Source organism: Nomascus leucogenys, chromosome 4 (assembly GCF_006542625.1).
Source record: "Nomascus leucogenys isolate Asia chromosome 4, Asia_NLE_v1, whole genome shotgun sequence".
NCBI lineage: Eukaryota > Metazoa > Chordata > Mammalia > Primates > Hylobatidae > Nomascus > Nomascus leucogenys.
Window position 1 is genome coordinate 3,559,481 of NC_044384.1, and position 19,538 is coordinate 3,579,018.

The 19,538-nt window shown below is 46.1% G+C and overlaps 1 long non-coding RNA gene across 1 annotated transcript in view; it reads right to left on the reverse strand.

Moving 5' to 3' along the window:
* The window catches only part of LOC115834671, a 30,674-nt gene extending 16,510 nt beyond the window's left edge, over positions 1 to 14,164 (reverse strand). Inside the window, exons 1-2 of the long non-coding RNA XR_004029554.1 lie at positions 13,856 to 14,164; positions 12,341 to 12,421 (exon numbers count right to left, since the gene is read on the reverse strand). This is a non-coding gene — a long non-coding RNA (uncharacterized LOC115834671). The remainder of the gene's footprint in view (positions 1 to 12,340; positions 12,422 to 13,855) is intronic.
* Between the last annotated feature and the right edge of the window lie 5,374 nt (positions 14,165 to 19,538).

Sequence of the window (19,538 nt, forward strand, 5' to 3'; positions counted from 1 at the left end):
GCTGTCCCCAAAAGCCAGCACATAAATCAGTCCAAGGGGACAGCCCAGCAGTTTGGATTTTGCCTGGGAGTGAGGGGTTGCTGACAATTTGGGATTCTCCCTACAAACGTTAAGAATGAGATCTACATGTTCAGATTTCAGTTCAACGAACAGCCCTCCCTAAGCTCTGAGTAGCACACGCTCGCTGTCTCGCCTACACATGTCCTTCTGGCGCCTCCTCACCTGCAGGAACATGACCGTGATCAGTCCATGTCCATCAGATGGACAGTGCACATTATGCAGAAGACCAGGATACATCTTTTTTTCTTTTTTTTTTTTTTTGAGATGGAGTCTTTCTCTGTTGCCCAGGCTGGAGTGCAATGGCACAGTCTAGGCTCACTGCAACCTCCGCCTCCCAGGTTCAAGCGATTCTCCTGCCTCAGCCTCCCGAGTAGCTGAGACTACAGGCATGTGCCACCATACCTGCTAATTTTTGTATTTTCAGTAGAGACAGGGTTTCACCATGTTGGCCAGGCTGGTCTCAAACTCCTGACCTCGTGATCCAGCCACCTTGGCGTCCCAAAGTGCTGGGATTACAGGCGTGAGCCCGCACCTGGCCACATCTTTTTCCTCACATTTTTGGTGCTGGGGTGGATGGGGCTAAGTTGGTTCAGGGACTTGGGAGGCAGAGTCCTGGGAAGGTACTTGAAGACCATCCATGAAAGAGTTGGTCCAAATCGCTTGTCATATATATGCCCTGAAGTGTAAAGAGGTGAGCAAAAGCACTAAGTACATGTTTAATATTTCAACAGCTAATATTTTCATTTAGGTCTTATTTACACTATAGTAGAACTGTGATTTCTTAGAATCTTTTTATATGCAAATTTGACAAAACACTAGGGCTCTTGTACAATCAGCCTATTCCATATGCATGTTGTATAGCGTGGCCGTATAGAATGGGGGGAAAGTACTGAATTAGAAATCAGGAAATATGAGTTCTGGTCCTGGATGTGTGATTAACCTCTTTGAGACTCAATTTCCATATCTTAAAAATAATGTTAGATTAATGATCTCTTAGGTGCTTCTCAGCTCTAAAATGCAATGACATGGAGCATAATTTGACTATTTAAAATTAGTGTAGGCATCAATAATTATTGCAGCTTTGCTTTTATGATATACTGTTTTAATCATGAACATATCATTTATTTGATACCAATTTTTTTAAGGAATACAGTCTACAACTAAAACTTTTTTTGAGAAAAATATCCAGACAAACCACATGAAATTGCTTATATTTGACCATTTTTGACTGAACAAGTGGTAATTTTATGTGGTTCAACCTAATAGTATCTTTTTTTTTTTTTTTTGAGACAGAGTCTTGCTCTGTCGCCCAGGCTGGAGTGCAGTGGTGCGATCTTGGCTCACTGCAAGCTCTGCCTCCCGGGTTCACGCCATTCTCCTGCCTCAGCCTCCCAAGTAGCTGGGACTACAGGCGCCCACCACCACGACAGGCTAATTTTTTGTATTTTTAGTAGAGACGGGGTTTCACCGTGTTAGCCAGGATGGTTTCGATCTCCTGACCTCGTGATCCGCCTGCCTCGGCCTCCCAAAGTGCTAGGATTACAGGCGTGAGCCACCACGCCTGGCCGACATATGCTGATTTTAAAAAATTATGTGAAAATCTGCAATGAACACAGAGAAAAAGGATGTGTTATAAAATCTATTCACTGTAATTTTCCACACATTTTATATCTTAAAAATGAATAAAGTTTTTCCTGCTCATATTCTCTTCCTATGAAATAAAGCCTTACCACCGTTTACAAAGTTCTTCGTAGTTTAAAGCAGCTCTTACGTGCTGTGATTTTATAACATCCTTAAGTGGGTAACAGCATCATTCCAATGTCACAAAGAGGAAACTGAGGCTGAAGAAGTCATCTGCTCAAGACATCAGAATGGGATCTGGACTCCAGCCAAGATAACAGTGTCCCAGAACTCTTGCTCTCTCCCTTCTGCCAGATGTGCAGCCCATGACTATCAGCACATTAGGAAAGATACAAACATCATCTCCTGATCACCAAATGCACTGAAATGGGGTCTCCTAGTGACCAATGTGATGAACACGCATTGAGACGAGGGCTGCTGTCTGCTTCTTTCTTCTCTTAGGGTCACCCCAGAGCCGACAGAGCTGGTGGCCTGTGCATTCCAACCCCCTCCCCGCTTCCTGGGAGTTCTTGGCTCCCCGTAGAGGAGGTGATGTTCCAGGAGCCACTGAAACTTCTGCTTCAGGAGATTCGTCCAGTGCCACGGAGCTAGGTCTCACGTGCCACCAAAGGGCTTCCTGGAAATGTTCCAATAACATGGATTCTTGCCAAGGGGACAGTAAATTTCTATCAGAAAAAAAATGTGATACTTTGGCAAAAACCAGACCTTGAGAACACATTGATCATGTCTATTTCCCACAAAAGAGAGGGGTAAAGGGAAACACAGCACTGCCGATATTTACAATTGCTAAAATAGTGAGATGACAATTCACAAATCAATCCATATAATTAAAGCCAACGTGCTGGCCAGGGTGACCGTCAAGGGAACATCTGAGCGAGAGCCCCATTGTTTACCCGATTGGAACCTGACATGCAAACTAGGGCAGGGGCTGCGGGGATGACTCAAAAGAAGCAGGTCTCTTAGGAAGCAGCTCACCCGAAGAACTGAGAAGAGGGACTGACGGGAACCTGGGCACTAATGCTGGAAGCAGCGCTAGATTCATAAGATCCGAAAGGTGGAAGGAACACAAATGTTCTCCCTGACGAATCTATAAACAACATGTGATACCCATGTAATGACGTATTGATACAGGCTACACCTTGGATGAATCTTGAAAATATTCTGTTCTGTGAACGAAGCTGGTCACAAAAGACAAATACTGTCCAATTCCATCTCGTACTAGCCAGGCTTCTCCAGAGAAACAAAACCCACAAAATGAAAACATACGGAGAGGGAAATTTGTTTATGTTTTGTTTTATTTGTGTGTGTGTGTGTGTATGTGTGTGTATTTTGAGATGGAGTCTCGCTCTGTCGCCCAGGCTAGAGTGCAGTGGCGTGATCTCTGCTCACTGCAAGCTCCACCTCCCGAGTTCACGCCATTCTCCTGCCTCAGCCTCCCAAGTAGCTGGGACTACAGGTGCCCGCCACCACGCCCGGCTAATTTTATTGTATTTTTAGTAGAGACGGGGTTTCACCGTGTTAGCCAGGATGGTCTCGATCTCCTGACCTTGTGATCTGCCTGCCTCAGCCTCCCAAAGTGCTGGGACTACAGGCGTGAGCCACTGCGCTCGGCTGGGAGATTTAAGGAATGGGCTCATGTGACTGTGGAGGAGGGCAAGGCCATGATTGACTGGGGCAGGTGGACAGGCCGGGGACCCTGGGAAGAGCTGCAGAGGTCTTTCTGGGGAGACCAGTCTTTTTCTCTCGAGTTGTGAACTGATTGGATGAGGCTCATCTGCACTGTGGAGATGAATTCGCTTTACTCCAAGTCTACTAATTGAAATGTTAATCTCATCCAAAAAATACCTTCACAGAAACATCCACGATGATAATGTTTAACCAAATATCTGGACACTGTGGCCCAACCAAGCTGACACATAACATTAGCCATCACACACACTGATGAAACATCTAGAATAGACAAATTCATAGCCACAGTCAGTAGATGAGGGTAGATGAGAGGGGCTGAGAGAAGGGGAATTGGGGTGGAATGGGTTTACATCATACCACAATTTAAAAACAAGCAAGTAAATAAATGAATGTTTTTATAAAGTAATCCAAACATGTGTGTGCTAACTTTTTTCTCCAAAAGGCATTTCCTAGCAAAACGCTCACCTTCGTTCTATTGGGCTAGGAGGATAGATTTTATCAAAAACACTTGTTTATATCAACAGCTGTCATTCTTCCAGTGAGGAGTTTTCCTTTTTCTTCAAGTAATAAAGGGAAACCAGTGTCTCTCCGCCTCCTGCCTCTCATAAACCCACTTCTTTTGTGGAGAGCCATCCAGGCAGCCAGAGGGCCCCCAAGAAAGCAATGCATGCCACTCAGCCCTCCCCTTCCCTGGTCCAAAACAGGGCTCTAAGCTTTGGTGAAAGTTTCTCATGGAAAGATGTGTGCACACACACTCACGCACACACCCAATCCTCAGCAGCAGATATTTTGCCGAGGGGCTCCACATCAGCTCACACAGTTGCAAGATTGTACCCAAGGCGTCACTTCGGGCAGCCAATGCACGGCACTCTCCCTGGCCTGTACATTCGGACTTTTAGGGGACAGCTGTTTGGCCGGGTAGGGATGCCAAGAGCTGGAGCAACAGGAAGGGGGCAACGCGGAGTGGTGGAATTTCAAAAGTCCGTGGAGAATCATGGGTTTTGTCTGCATTTTAGAATCCCAACTATGGTCCTTAGATGATATATGAATTTTTAAACCATTATGGGAATTTTAGAAAAGTAATATTTTGTAATAAAAAAAGGAAGAGGAAAGGAAGAAAGAAAATACTATATTAAGCTCTAAGCCAAACAACATTAAAGATATTTAATGACGAGTATGACCTCCAACCTTTCAGAAGAGACGCCTGCCTGGTGAGCACCCCCACCCACCTCCACTCCAGGCTGAGTCCCCAGGGGCAGGAGGCAGCTGAGCTTGGCAAATACGAATCCTCCTGGTTCAGGGGTGTGGTCCCCATGAGAAGCAGCCAGAGACCACCGGCAAGAGCGGGGACCCAGCATGGCCCCGAGTAAGGGCAGACCTGGCCAGGCACTGCCTCATCTCTGAGAGAAGCCAGATGTGGGATTTAGATGTAAAATCTCCCATTTAAAGTATTGGTCATTCATGAGGTTTGTTTGTGAAAATTGTAGAACAAAGACAACCGCAGGCTGGACTGGGCGACCTATACCTTCCACCACCACATTGACTTAGATAAAGAAGAGACAATTCATAAGAGCCGAAAGGCGGAAGGAACACAAATGTCCACCCTGACGAATCTATAAACAACATGTGATACCCATGTAATGACGTATTGATACAGGCTACACCTTGGATGAATCTTGAAAATATTCTGTTCTGTGAACAAAGCTGGTCACAAAAGACAAATACTGTCCAATTCCATCTCATACTAGCCAGGGTTCTCCAGGGAAACAGAACCCACGGAATGAAAATATACGGAGAGAGAGAGATTTGTTTTAAGAGATGGGCTCACGTGACGGGAAGCCGGCATCAGGCTCCTGGATCCTGGTACACTTAGAGTAGAGAAAAAGTCCTAAATGACCTGTTAATTAGGATCTGGAAATAGTGAATCCGTAGATATTCCCCAACCTCACTTTAATTTCCCTCCCTACCCCGTCTTTAGAAGTGCTAATGGGAAAGAAAACACAGGGGAAAGAGGAGAAGCAAAGGCTGGGTGTGGATGAGCTGCCCGGGCACTCAGAGCTCAGACATCGTGTGGGATGGGACCCAGGAGGCTGAACAGAGATCACACCTGTCCGGCCAATCACAGGGACAGAGAAATGCTATGGAATTGGTGGCAAGAGAATGGTGTATTGAGTCAGTGGGTTTCCAAATAGGCTTTATTCTGGCTTTTAGGTTTCAGGACGTTTTCTAGCAGCCTGCCTTAACCAAAGTAAATATGTATTGAAATAAAGGCACAGAGGCGGGGCGCAGTGGCTCATGCCTGTAATCCCAGCACTTTGGAAGGCCGAGGCAGGTAGATCGCCTGAGGTCAGAAGTTGGAGACCAGCCTGGCCAACACGGTGAAATCTTGTCTCTACTAAAAATACAAAAATTAGCCGGGCGTGGTGGCAGGTGCCTGTAATCCCAGCTCCTCAGGAGGCTGAGGCAGGAGAATTCCTTGAACCTGGGAGGCGGAGGTTGCAGTGAGCCGCCATCACGCCACTGCCCTCCAGTCTGAGGGACAAGAGTGAAACTTCGTCTCAAAAAAAAAAAAAAAAAAAAAAAAGAAAGGCGCAGAGTTTCATAAAATACACACAGCAGATTTGAGAAATTTTGCTTGCTTTTAAAAAATGAAGTCTGTTTTGAAAACTTCACTTTACTTAAAGAAATACCAAGTGATTATTATTTTGAAATAAAATGAGCAAAACGCAAAATTTCTCTGTAAAGACCCACTGGCAGCTAAATTGTCTTCCAGACGGTGTTAACCAGTGAAGAACTCCTGGCCGGGCGCAGTGGTTCCTGCCTGTAATCCCAACACTTTGGGAGGCCTAGGTGGGAAGAACACTTGAGGCCAGGAGTTCGAGACCAGCCTGGGCAGCATCATGAAACTCCCCTGCCCCACCCCACCAACCATCTCTAAAAAACAACAACAAAAAGAATTTGTGAGTGTCCAGGTGCACACAATTATATAAAGTAAAAGATTTCACACCTGCCTTTAAGAGTTGGTGATAAAATGTGAGAAACAGAATCAACAAGCACACACACACACACACACACACAATTCCATTTTAAATATAAGAAAACAGGCCAGGCGCGGTGGCTCATGCTTGTAGTCTCAGCCATTTGGGAGGCAAAGACGGGCAGATCACCTGAGGTCAGGAGTTTGAGATCAGCCTGGTCAACATGGTGAAACCCTGTCTCAACTAAAAATAGAAAAATTAGCTGGGTATGGTGGCAGGCGCCTGTAATCCCAGCTACTTGGGAGGCTGAGGCAGGAGAATTGCTTGAACCCTGGAGGCAAGGGTTGCAGTGAGCCAAGATTGCGCCAGTGCACTCCAGCCTGGGTGACAGAGTGAGATGCCGTCTCAAAAATAAATAAAATAAATAAAATAAATAAATAAATATAAGAAAACAAATAAGCAAAACGCATCCCAGTGGGGTGTCCCTGGAACCAAGGTGTTCAGGTTGGAAGTGGGATCGGAGTAAATACCAGGGAGGAGGAGCGGCACCCGTCCGACTGACGGTGTCTCCCACATGAACGTCACCCAGCCGGGCTGGCACACAAGGAGGAAGACACAGTCATACCTTCCGACAGCGCACAATGGAGTGTAACGAACTACATCGTAAGACAATGAAATAATTTCTTTACTAACAGGAAAATAATGTGTTACGGGAGCCTAAAGGGTAGCAGATCTATAAAAGTTAAAGTTAAAACTGTAAGAAGGAAACAGCACTCTGGCAGCTGGGAGTTGCGTTCCATCGCATTCCTTGCTGCTGGGCCTCACCGTCTGCCTGGCTCCCTCCAGTGCTTTTAAAAATCGCTCTGAACTCAAACTCAGAGAAAACAGAGGCACTCAGCAAGTGGAGATTTTGCTTCAACTGATGAGGACAGCCTCATTCTGCGAGAAATTCTGCCAGCTTACCCCCGTGAGGCATCTTCTGACCAGACACCACCCATCGTCAGGGAGTTTCACGGAAGCAACTATGTCTACTTATGTAGAGAACACTGTTTTTAGAGAATTTTCAAGTAAAACGCTCTCCTCGGCCAATGCAGACTCTGCCTTTGCTCTGCCAGTGTTAAGAGCAATAAGATACCAAAATGGTTAAAAGTCAAACCATCTATTCTTCTAAATACACTATACTGAAAATGCCAGATCCGTCTATTCATTTTGGGAACTGTGTTCTTCATGCACTGTTATTTCTTTTCAACTCCTAAATTATATGCTATCGTAGTTCCTAGAAAAGGAGTCAGATGAAAATAGGGGGAATTAGTGACTAAATTTCACTCGACGTAGGATTAAAGCACACGTATCTAATTCATATATTCTAAATCTACACTCGGATAAATAAATTTGTTTGTAAAAACCCTATATGACATTGGTCATTATTATAATCATCTCGATGTTTCAATGAGGTTTCGGTCTATATTAAAGTTGATTTTAGGATATGGTCATTTCTTGGGAGTTGCACATAATTTTATGGAAGCAGAGCAGAGGCGTGTGGGCACATATTTCATTATGGGCACATGGGTGCTGGAGGAAGGAGGCTAAACAGATGATATTTTAATTTTGGCTGGTTTCCTGAAATTTCAAGAATGCCCAGCACATCTGAGGATGAAATGAAATTTTTTGTATACCTATGAAACACAAAGTGTTTGTATACCTATGAAACACACACTGTGTGGCATGGAAGAGACACTTGGTAACTTTATTCATGAATGGGGGCTCCACAGTGACTAAAGAAGGGAAGGCATGGGAAGGGGAGGGAACTGCCCTGCGACAGAAATGAAAGAGAAGGAACTGAGACACCCACCTGCCGGGGCTTTTCTCGGGCTCTTCCTGGCAGAACCCCGTTATCTGTTGCATCTCCACTCAGTGCTCACCTCCTCTTCCCGCCGCCCACCAAGCAACCCGCCAAGCCAGGGAAACAGGTCCTGGCAGCCAAGCCCCCACACCCCACAGGCCTGCCTTCATGTCGTCATCACCATCATCATCATCATCAATGGCATCTGTAGCTACAGTCACTGGGACTCAGCTGCTTGACTAGCCCGAGCGTCTTTCTGCCTCTGCTTCTGCAGAGCTCCTGCTCTTCCTGGAGCTTACAGGATGGCGTTCCTCAGCCTCCTGGGTGTGTCCATCACCTCTCCTGAATGGCCGGCTTTTTGAAAGGGGGATGCTGTTCCCATTTACTGTGCATTCTCACCCCCAACACTCAGTAAATGCGGCCTAAGTCCTTGGTGAGTAGTTGAATCTTTACTGCCTTCGGGCAAATTTGTTGAATATTATAGTGTAACCATTGTAGACTGTTCCATCTATAATGCCAATTAGAATGTCACATTGATTGCATTATAGCAGGGACCTTAACAGGTGAACCAGTAATCAAAATGAATATCCGTAGCCAATGTGACGACACAGATATTGCTCTAAAAACCTTCATTTGGGGGCCAAACACTGTGGCTCACATCTGTAATTCCAGCACTTTGGGAGGCCGAGACGGGTGGATCACTTGAGGTCAGGAGTTCCAGACCAGCCTGGCCAACATGGTGAAACCCCATGTCTACTAAAAATAAAAAAAAATTAGCAGGGTGTGGTGGCGTGCACCTGTAATCCCAGCTACTCTGGAGGCTGAGGTAGGATAATCGCTGGAACCCAGGAGGCAGAGGTTGCAGTGAGTTGAGATTGCACCACTGCACTCCAGCATGTGAGACAGAGTGAGACTCCATCTCAAACACAAAACAAAACAAAACAAAAACCCCTTCATTTGGGATGGTTTACGTTAAATTTTAATGTTGCTTTTCTGTGGATTTTACAAAGGTCACAAATGTTCACTTAGATATTTGTGTTCTCCTGCAAGATATTATGAATCTTTAATATTATAAATGCATTCAATCAAATAGTGGTTCACAAATTAACTGAGATGGGAGCAACATTGTTCATCCTGTTGTAAAATCTCTGGCTCCAGCAACAATTGTGTGCCATTAAAAGAATGTACATTCTAGAAGACTATCATTTGGGATGGGAAAAAACAGGTTCTGCAAGCTACTCCATGTCATACAAATGCCCTGCTTTCTAAACAAGCACATGGTTTACAGGGATGGGAGAAGAGAGATTCTGGAAAGGGTTAAATCCCTGCACCTCCATCTGAAGGTAGCTGCAAAGCCATTTGAAAGCATCTCACTTTCACCAGGGCAGAGGGATGTGGTTTGAATACGAACGTCCTTTCCCATTTGCAATACTGCATATTAGTTCCACTGTAGTCTGCTTACTTTCCTTGCTACTTTTTTTTTTTTTTTTTTAGACGGAGTATCGCTCTGTCACCCAGGCTGAAGTGCAGTGGCGCGATCTTGGCTCACTGCAAGCTCTGCCTCCCGGGTTCACGTCATTTTCCTGCCTCAGCCTCCCAAGTAGCTAAAACTACAGGTACCCACCACCACGCCTGGCTAATTTTTTTTGTCTTTTTAGTAGAGACGGGGTTTCACCGTGTTAGCCAGGATGGTCTCAATCTCCTGACCTCATGATCCACCCACCTCAGCCTCCCAAAGTGCTGGGATTACAGGCGTGAGCCACTGCGCCCGACCCCTTGCTAAGTTTTTAGGGAACAAATGACCTCTGGGCAACCCCTTTCAACTACAAAGCTCCACTATCAGAGCAGCATAATATTCTTTAAAGAACACCAACAAATACACGGCCATGCTTTCAATAACTGCAACTCTCTGCCCGGTTCACAGCTAAATACGCTGACATGGCAAGATGCAATGATTGTCCCACATCACAGACCACCTTATTAGATCAGTTTCTGACTCTTTTCAAAGTGCTGTCTCATATGTCTTTCAACCAAATCTATTTATCGAGTCTTTATATAGCACTTATTTTGTATCATGCTCTATTCCACATGCTTTAAAAATATTAATTCACTTAAGCCTCAAACAGCCTATGAAGTAGGTCCTGCCACTCTCCCTATTTGCAGATGAGAAAACTGTGGCCTGGCCGCTGGTCCTGTAGTTGGGAAGCAGTAGAGGCAGTGTTCAAACACAGTCAGCCTGCCCAGAGCACGTGGTTCCAACAACTGTGCTGTGCCGCCTCCAACAAACTGTGAGCATCCACTTCCCAAGCTTTGTTCTCTTGTCTTGTGTGGGAAAGGTTATATTTTAATAAACTGTACACATCAGGCTTTGAAAAGCAATGTCCCTCAAACCATAAAAGGATGAAACTTGGATGACAGTTGTAAGCCACTCCATTCCCCTTCCCCTTCAGCCCTGCTAAAGGCCTGTCATCTGTGGGCCCACCTGCCCAGAATCCACCTGGCCAAGACTCACCTGTCTAAAACTCTCCTTCCCAGAATCCACCTGCCCAGGACCCACCTGCCCAAGACCCACCTGTCTAACACTCAGAACTCCCCTGCCCATAACTCCCCTGCCCAGGACACACCTGCCCAGAATCTACCTTCCCAGAATCCACATGCCTAAGACCCATCTGCCCTGAACTCATCTGCCCAGCACCCACCCACCCGGGACCCACGTGCCGAGGACCCCACCTGTCCAAAACTTTTCTGCCCAGAATCCACTTGCCCAGTACCCACCCACCCAGGACCCACCCGTCCAGGACCCACCCACCCAGGACCCACGTGCCCAGGACCCCACCTGTCCAAAACTTACCTGTCCAGAATCCACCTGCCCATGACCCACCCACCCAGGACCCACCTGCCCAGGACCCACCTGCCCAGGACCCACCTGCCCAAGACCCACCTGCCCAGAATCCACCTGCCCAGGACCCACCTATTCCAGAATCCAACTGCCCAGAATCCACCTGCCCAGAACCCACCCCTCCTGCCCAGAAGAACCTACCTACCCAGGATGTACCTGCCTAAGACCCACTCCACCTGTCCAAGACCCAGTTGCCCAAGACCTACTCCACCTACCCAGGACCCATCTGCCCAGGACCCAACTGCCCAGGCCCTCACCCACAGATAGCCAGGTGCGGCCGCACCTGAGTCCTTTCCTCATCAAATGCCTTCTGATGTCCACCTCCCTGAGGCTAAGTCTTGGAGCTGCCATTTGCTGCTTTAGTGAGTTTGGGTGAGTTACACTGGGGGGCAGAACCCTCCAAGCAGTGTGAACTCCAAAGAGCCAGCACTCCTAGCGGACTCACCCACACCAACTCTGGAAGAGCAGCCATGTCTTGTGGCCTTCCAGGAACACCAACTGCAGCCCAAAGTCATCCCTAGACAACTCCCAGCCAGGTACACGTGACACCCAAGGCACGCTGCCTGGCCACAGAAGCAGGTCTTTTGCCTATTACCCTTAACCATTTTGAAGTCAGTGATGTCCCCAAAGGGGATTATTGCTTCCCCAGGGAATCACAGTCTAGTGGCAGAGCCTTTCAAACCCACAACAGCTGTCATGCCTGAGACAGCTCAAGCAAGCTTGAGGGACATGGGAAGAGAGCATCCCAGGCCTGTTCTGATCCGTGGGAATCCAGGAAGGCCTCCTGGGGGTGGCGAGATTTGAACGTGTCCTGGAGACCAGGTAGGCATTTGTGGTAGACACTGTAGTGGGCCACCCAGAGTCCCCCTCAACGAAGCGCTGTCCCGCCAGCTGCAGAAAGTGTCAACTATTGACACCCCCTATCTGGGGCCTCTCCTTCTTGAAGGGAAGCTCACCCAAGCACTGGTACCCTCCCTGGACACAGCCTATGCCCAGCGAGTGGCCAGCGCATGGGTGCAACACCTGGCCTCCTGCCTCAGGTGGAGCAACTCAGGGCTCTCAGATTCAGGGCCCTCCATAGGGTTGGCCGAGGCCTCTGTTGCAACTATTCCTCAGTTCACCTTCCTCTTCTGCCCACCCTGGGTCCTGCCATTCTTCAGGTGTGGCTCTTGAGAGCACCGGCCTGTGAGACCCTGCGTGGAAACCACAGCCCACCGTGTGGGCACTCACCGCAGGGGAACAGCCTCCCACCACCTCCGCCTCCTGCTCTTGGCCAAGCCCTCTAGGAGCACTAGGCCTCAGCCTCCTCATCTGTAAGACAGGGGTCAAAATGGTCTTAATTCTCAGAGTGTCATAAGCATGAAATGAGAACGTGCACAGAAAGCCCTTACTTAGGGTTGGTGTGCAGTGAACGCCCAATAGAAGTGCTTGGTGTGCAGTAAATGCACAATAGAAGAAATGATATGTGGCCGGGCGCGGTGGCTCACGCCTGTAATCCCAACACTTTGGGAGGCCGAAGAGGGCAGATCACGAGGTCAGGAGATCGAGACCATCCTGGCTAACGCGGTGAAACCCCGTCTCTACTAAAAATACAAAAAAATTACCCGGGCGTGATGGTGGGCGCCTGTAGTCCCAGCTACTCGGGAGGCCGAGGCAGGAGAATGGCGTGAACCCGGGAGGCGGAGCTTGCAGTGAGCCAAGATGGCGCCACCTGCTCTCCAGCCTGGGAGACAGAGCGAGACTCCGTCTCAAAAAAGAAAAAAAAAAAAAAAAAAAAGAAGTAGCGATATGTATGATTATGTTCGTCACAGAAAGCATGGAAAATATAGAAAGACACAGAGAAGAGGGTAAATTCACCCATGGGTCTATTGCCGGGGAAACAGGCACTACCAAGCTTTCAGGTGGTGGGGACGCATGCGCACGCGCACCAACACGCGGGCCTTAGAAACAGCAACCCGGGATCCTAGCATGTGCGCTGTGGTGCCCACACACGCTCTGCCATTCTCACCCCCTTTTCTGCTTTAATTTTCTCTTTAAATTGGTCATTTTCTGTGAAACGCATATTCCGCTTCTGGGTAGTGTGCACCGCCCGTCTCCCCCACGGAGTGCAGGAAGGTGGCAGCAGGGCTGTGCTTCAGGCCAAGGCCACACAGCTGGGTTGGCCGCACGCGGGAGCAGCCTTGGTGCACGAGGCCTTTCATTTGTTGGTTTCACAGCTGGAAGAATTCGGATATAGTTGCTGACCAAGAGAAGAATCCAAAACTGAGGAGTGGAAAATAACGAGGAAGAAAGGAAACAGGAAGAGGTTGACCTTATTGATGGAAAGGAGCTCCTCTTTCCCCAAAACCAGAAGGAGAAAGAAGATGTAGAGAGCAGAGGAGGGTAAGTTTCCCCCGGATAATAATGGGTTCAGTTGCATAATACGGCCAGGGTGTTATCTGCAAAGAAGCTGTGGGGAGGAGAAGGCAGAGCAAGGAGAGCAGGGCTGAGACTGTGGGAGATTCAGCCGGAAATGACAAAACAGAAACAAAACGTGACCAAGGCCATTTGGGGTCCAGCTGAAGTTCAGCGGCTTAGATGCGTAGTAAGTCCCATGAGTACTGTTGCACGACTTGCCCACAGCTGTTCACATATGGACTTTGCAGCTCACATCGACTCCGGCCATGGCGCGAGAGCCAGGGAGCCAGGCAGGTGCGTGGGAAGGGAGAGAAGAAAGGGAAGACGTGCTGCCCATCCCATATTTACCTTAGCAGTCATCCAGACGCGCTTCCCTCTCCAATCCCTAAACAGGAAGAGGCAGAAACTGTCTACCAGTTAGACGGGAGGTGTCAGTGCCCCTGGAGGCTGTGGCCATTGCCAGGGAGACCCCACTCTGCGCAGCTCACAAACACGCCGTGTGTGTGCAAGGTCCTCACCCGCCCTGGGCAGCAGATGGGGGAGTTCTATGTCCACTTTGTCACGCAGACAATGGAGGGGACCGCAGAAGGGGCTTCCCCAAGGACACACAGCCAGTGGCCGCCTCACTGTGTGCTCCTCAGCGGGCGTTTCCACACTGCCTGGCAACTTTGAGAACAGCCGCTCTCGCTGGGTCTCCAGTGAAACTTGAAACCATTTGCATCTGCAAGTACTTTACTTATTCCATTTGAAAGGCATGCACATTTTTAAAGGGACACTGTTTTTAGCTCCTGCATCCCTGACTCATCCCGCATAATTTGACTTTATGAGACAGGGTCCCCTAAGGAGTGTCCTTGCCTTGACAGTCCTGTCTTGAAAGCTGTGAAGACCAAGTGGTGCCATATATATTGTTTTAAAATTATGGACTACCTAGAAAAGAGGTGAAATAGTAAAAAAAAAAAAAAAGCAAAACTTTTAATATTCAATGACAAACACAGAAAATAGGGAAAAATTAAATGTTAATGTGTTGTGATGATTGGATTTTGAACAAATTTTATTTATTGAATTGATATGAAGTTTATGGAACAGGGATAAATAGAGCTTGTTTCATACGATTATATATTTAGGTATTCTCTGACATACATATATACATATACATATACATGTATGTATCGCTGCGCGTACATATAGACACACACATAACATGTAGGTATAAAACACATACATACGTACCAAATTACAAAACGAGAAGTTGTGTCGCTCATCCTGCTCTATTATAAGAAACCTCAGGCAACAGTAAGTATTGGAAAATGCCAAGTCTGCATGATCCCAGCAAGGGCAGATCCTGCCACTGGAGTTCTGGAATGCATCTCTCCCCACTTGGCAAAGATGCAGGGTGCAGAGGGGGCGTCAGCACAGGGGCTGGGTGCAGAGGGGTTGCAGACTTACCACAGGAGGACTTTATCAAGAGATGTGGGTTTTCTGGGCATCCAGGACACCCACAATGGGGTGACAGAATTGTCTGTGGAGTGGAGTCTTAGTATTGAACTTGGCAGCTGCTACCGGATGCTCTTCTGGCACCTATGTTTTCAGAAAAGCAGGAGCTGGCCAAGAGTATTTGCCAGATTTCTCCCTGGATTGGACTGATTCTGCACTCAGCCCAGCTTTTTTTTTTTTTTTTTTTTTTTTTGGTGTGCGCCACCGCACCCGGCTAATTTTTGTATTTTTAGTAGAGACGGGGTTTCACCTTGTTAGCCAGGCTGGTCTTGAACTCCAGACCTCAGGTGATCCACCCGCCTTGGCCTCCCAAAGTGCTGGGATTACAGGCGTGAGCCATGGTGCCCAGCCTCAAACCAGCTTTAATCTGAGGGATGTGCATGCTCTCCACAGGCCCCACAGGTCTTTCTAGGTCCTTGGCCCTTACGTGCACTTCCTCTCTGAAGAGGTCCTTCCTCCACCATGTTGTCCCAGCCTGAAATTGTCCCTCATTATGGAGACTTGAGAGGTGTCTCCCACTGACTCCTCTCTCAAGGGGTGAGGGTTTGCCTGACCAGACACCAGTGCTGGGCACACCCCTTCCAGTTCACCCTGATGAGCTCCTTATGCCACCACAGGGTCAAAATCAGTTTTAATGGCAGCAGCATTCACAGTAGCCACAAAATGGAAACAACTCAAGCATCCCTCCATGGGTGAATGGATAAGTAAAGTGTGCTGTATCCCAGCGATGGAATATTATTCACTCATGAAAAGGAGTGAAACACTGCCACATGCCACGTGCCACAATGTGGATGAACCTTGAAAGCCTTATGCTGAGTGGAGGACGTCAGGCACAAAATACCACAGATTGTTATGAGCCCATTTGTATGAAATGTCCAGAATAGGCAAATCCATAGAGACAGAAAGCAGATCCAAGGTGGCCAGGGTCTGGAGGAGTCGGGGATGGGGAATGATTGCTAATGGGTCCAAGAGGGCTTTCCTTTCTGCATGAGGACAGTGTTTTGAAACTAGAGGTGATGGTTGCATAACACTGTGAATGCACTAAGTGCCACTGAATTGTACACTTTTTATTTTATGCTATGTGAGTTTTACTTCAGTTAAAAAAATAGATTTAAGGCTCAGAGAGATTTAGGGGTTGAAGGGTAAGGATTCAAGATTCAAAGGAACTTGACTAAGGAGCTGAGAATCTTAAATATATTTCCAGTGTCACTGGGTTACTGGCTGACCTCTGTGTCTACCTTGGTACCTTACCCCAATCGACTGCTTTGTTCTATGAGAAAAAGCATTCTGAGCTTCAAGTAACTGAAGTAACTGATTTATAAACAAACCTTTGGAATATAATCTTTTTCTTTTTAATTGCTGGGGACTATCTGTAATTTAGTCTCTAAAATATAGTTAATCTTTGGCTCTTGCTCTAAATTAATCAATAAAAAAGACATCATAGTGGTAATCTTTGGGGGAAGTGAAATTCAATTTAATCCTTTTTCTATTTGTTAGCTCCTCTGGTAATTGGTTTGATGGGGAAGAAGTCTGAAGTTATTGGTTAAATAGAGGTTTTTGGATTATCTGTGAATTTCAATTATCCATGCTTCACCTGGCCCCAATTAGCACTAATAATCGAGTTAACTGAATAGAAGTCATTTCCCATCATATCAGTTTTGCTATAGGCTTATTAATTGCTTCACTAATGGGCCCCCCAAAAGACAAAGCCCCTTTCTCCATCAGGCACTCACACCCCCATACCACAATTTGTCAAACTAGTGCTGTATTGTTAATGGTATGAAACAAATGCTCTTAATAACAAAACATATGTAGCTGAGGAGTGAAACCAGATATGTCTAAAGTGCATTTACAGTCAGAAGGTATTACAAGACATTTCTAAAGTCTAGTTAGAAATCTTAACGTTTTCAAGTGATTTGTATTTTCAATTTCAATTGAGGTTGTCACTGTCTTAATTTATCCTGATTTAAATTAAGACAGCTTTTAAAAGTGCCTGTTAATTTTTAGCAATCTACCCATTTTCAGATGTGTTATTTATGTTTACCAATCACAATCTACATGCCTTTTAAGGTTTCAATTTCTCTTCTTGGACACATGTGTATTTATATTAAACACAATAAATATCTCCCATTCCAAGAGCCCAGTTTTGACCTTCTTTGATCTCTGAGTCCCAACATCCCTTAACTTGACATATAAATTAGCCCAGCCCCTCCCGGGAGGCTGGGACCTGAGGGTAGTGTTTCCTCCACTCCCTCGCCCCCTTTTGAATCTCCAGCATCATGTTTTTCCATTGCCATGGAGATGCAGCTATGTACACAGAGTGCAACAAACCCAGCGAATGGGAAAAGTCCCGGCCGAGATAGAATTACTAACTAAACAAATGCTATTGGTAACAGGGTGCCAGGGAGGGATACCCAAGTTCTCCTTTTCTCCCCACAATCAGATTACAGGTAAAAGTGCAAACAGCGAGATGAAAGCTGACACAGTGGTTCTTTTAAAGACACAGCGGACATATTACTCTCAGGAAAACACGGCGTTGGGTGCAGATCAGATCGTCACGAGAGCTGTGCAGATGTGGGAGGTTTAGTGCGCCTTTTGTAAAAATATTGCTGTCCTAAACCCCAGATCACGGTCTTATGGCTAAATCAAGAAAATAGAGCAAACCATTGAGAGTCCAACAGCAGCAAGGACTCGGTGAAAAGCCCTGGCGTCCTCTCCGGTAGCACTCTCCATATTGTCATGTGTGGGGTGAATAATAATTGGTCCTTCACTGGCACTGGCACACAGCTACTCGCTGGGACAGTTTCACTCAAGAATTAATAAATTAATTAATACATCGTTCTTTTTATGGTTTCTAAAATAAGAAAATTGCCTATCCAACCCTCTGAGTACCCGATAAACAGGCTTCTACGTTTTGCTTTTGTAGGTATCATTTATGTCTTTTATTTTTATTTCTTTCTAATGATATATTTGTTCTTGGTTAAAGAACCACAGATAAATTAGAAAACACAACTATTTGATGAAGAAGTAAATGGAAATTTTCATTTAAAGAAAGTCAGTGATTTTTTTTTAGATAGGCAATTTACAAACATTTTCTAAACGCAAAAATCATATGGAAACATATAAAGCATTCAGTATTTTGTGACTTTATTAAATATAAACTGATCATGGTCCAATGTGTGAACTAGGACGTTAATTGTGAAGTTGTATCTATCTTCCTTGCCTACTTTTTGTGACATATCTCAGTCACTTTTCTTGCAAAACACTCTTGAATTTAGTCATGTGTGTGTGGATTTCTGTGCTTCTGTCAACTTTTCAATTCTACTTGATTTAAGGTTTGAAAACCCCAAAGCTGTCTTGAACAACCTCGCAGTAACAACATGCTGGTAGAATAGTTTCAGGTGCCTTTTATCAGGCTTTTCAGTTAGTTTAAAAAATAATATTAATTTTCCAGTTAGTCTTGACAATCTCTGAATGTTTTTGATAGTTATTCAATAGAGTTATAAATAGTGGAGTTTTTTTGTTTTTTTGTTTTTTGACACGGAGTCTTGCTCTGTCCCCCAGGCTGGAGTGCAGTGGCGTGATCTCGGCTCACTGCAAGCTCCGCCTCCTGGGTTCACGCCATTCTCCTGCCTCAGCCTCCCGAGTAGCTGGGACTACAGGCTCCCGTCAACACGCCCAGCTAATTTTTTTGTATTTTTAGTAGAGACGGGGTTTCACCGTGTTAGCCAGGATGGTCTTGATCTCCTGACCTCGTGATCCGCCCGCCTTGGCCTCCCAAAGTGCTGGGATTACAGGCTTGAGCCACCACACCCGGCCTGGAGTTTTTTTGTTTAAATAGCATTTTTTCTCATTCCTAAAGATTGTTTTCTACCCCCATTTTCCACTTAACTTTAAATGAACTAAAGTGTTTTTAACTTCCCTTAGAAGTTGTTTCCAGGTAACAACAATCAGTTAAGAATATGCTAAAGTCAACTTAATTTTCCTTTTCTAATTTTAACATATTTAGTTCATTCTTTCAAGCAAATCTTTCCTTCTCAGTATGAAGACTTTGTGGGTTTGTCCTGATCAAGTTCCTCAACCCAGATTTCACACCTGGGTATTGTCTGAAAGAAATGGCCTTTTAAAAATATTAACTTCCCCAAGCATTTCGGGGCTTTTGATAGTGCAAAATTGGCACCCCTGGAGATGTATTTAGAAAAGAAACTTCAATAGAAACTGCTCTGCATGGCCGTGATGAGATGCCATAATGTTAGGGCAGGTGGGCATCAGCGGGAGCAAGGGATTGCTGAAGTTACCAATATTTGCCAAATAGTCCTCTACACAACATTGCACAATTTAAACACCTGTTTTTTAGCAACCTGGTAGACTAGGTAAATCCCATCACTACTTTAGTTTTTTTTTTTTTTTTTTTTTGAGACGGAGTCTCGCTCTGTCGCCCAGGCTGGAGTGCAGTGGCGCAATCTCGGCTCACTGCAAGCTCCGCCTCCCGGGTTCACGCCATTCTCCTGCCTCAGCCTCTCCGAGTAGCTGGGAC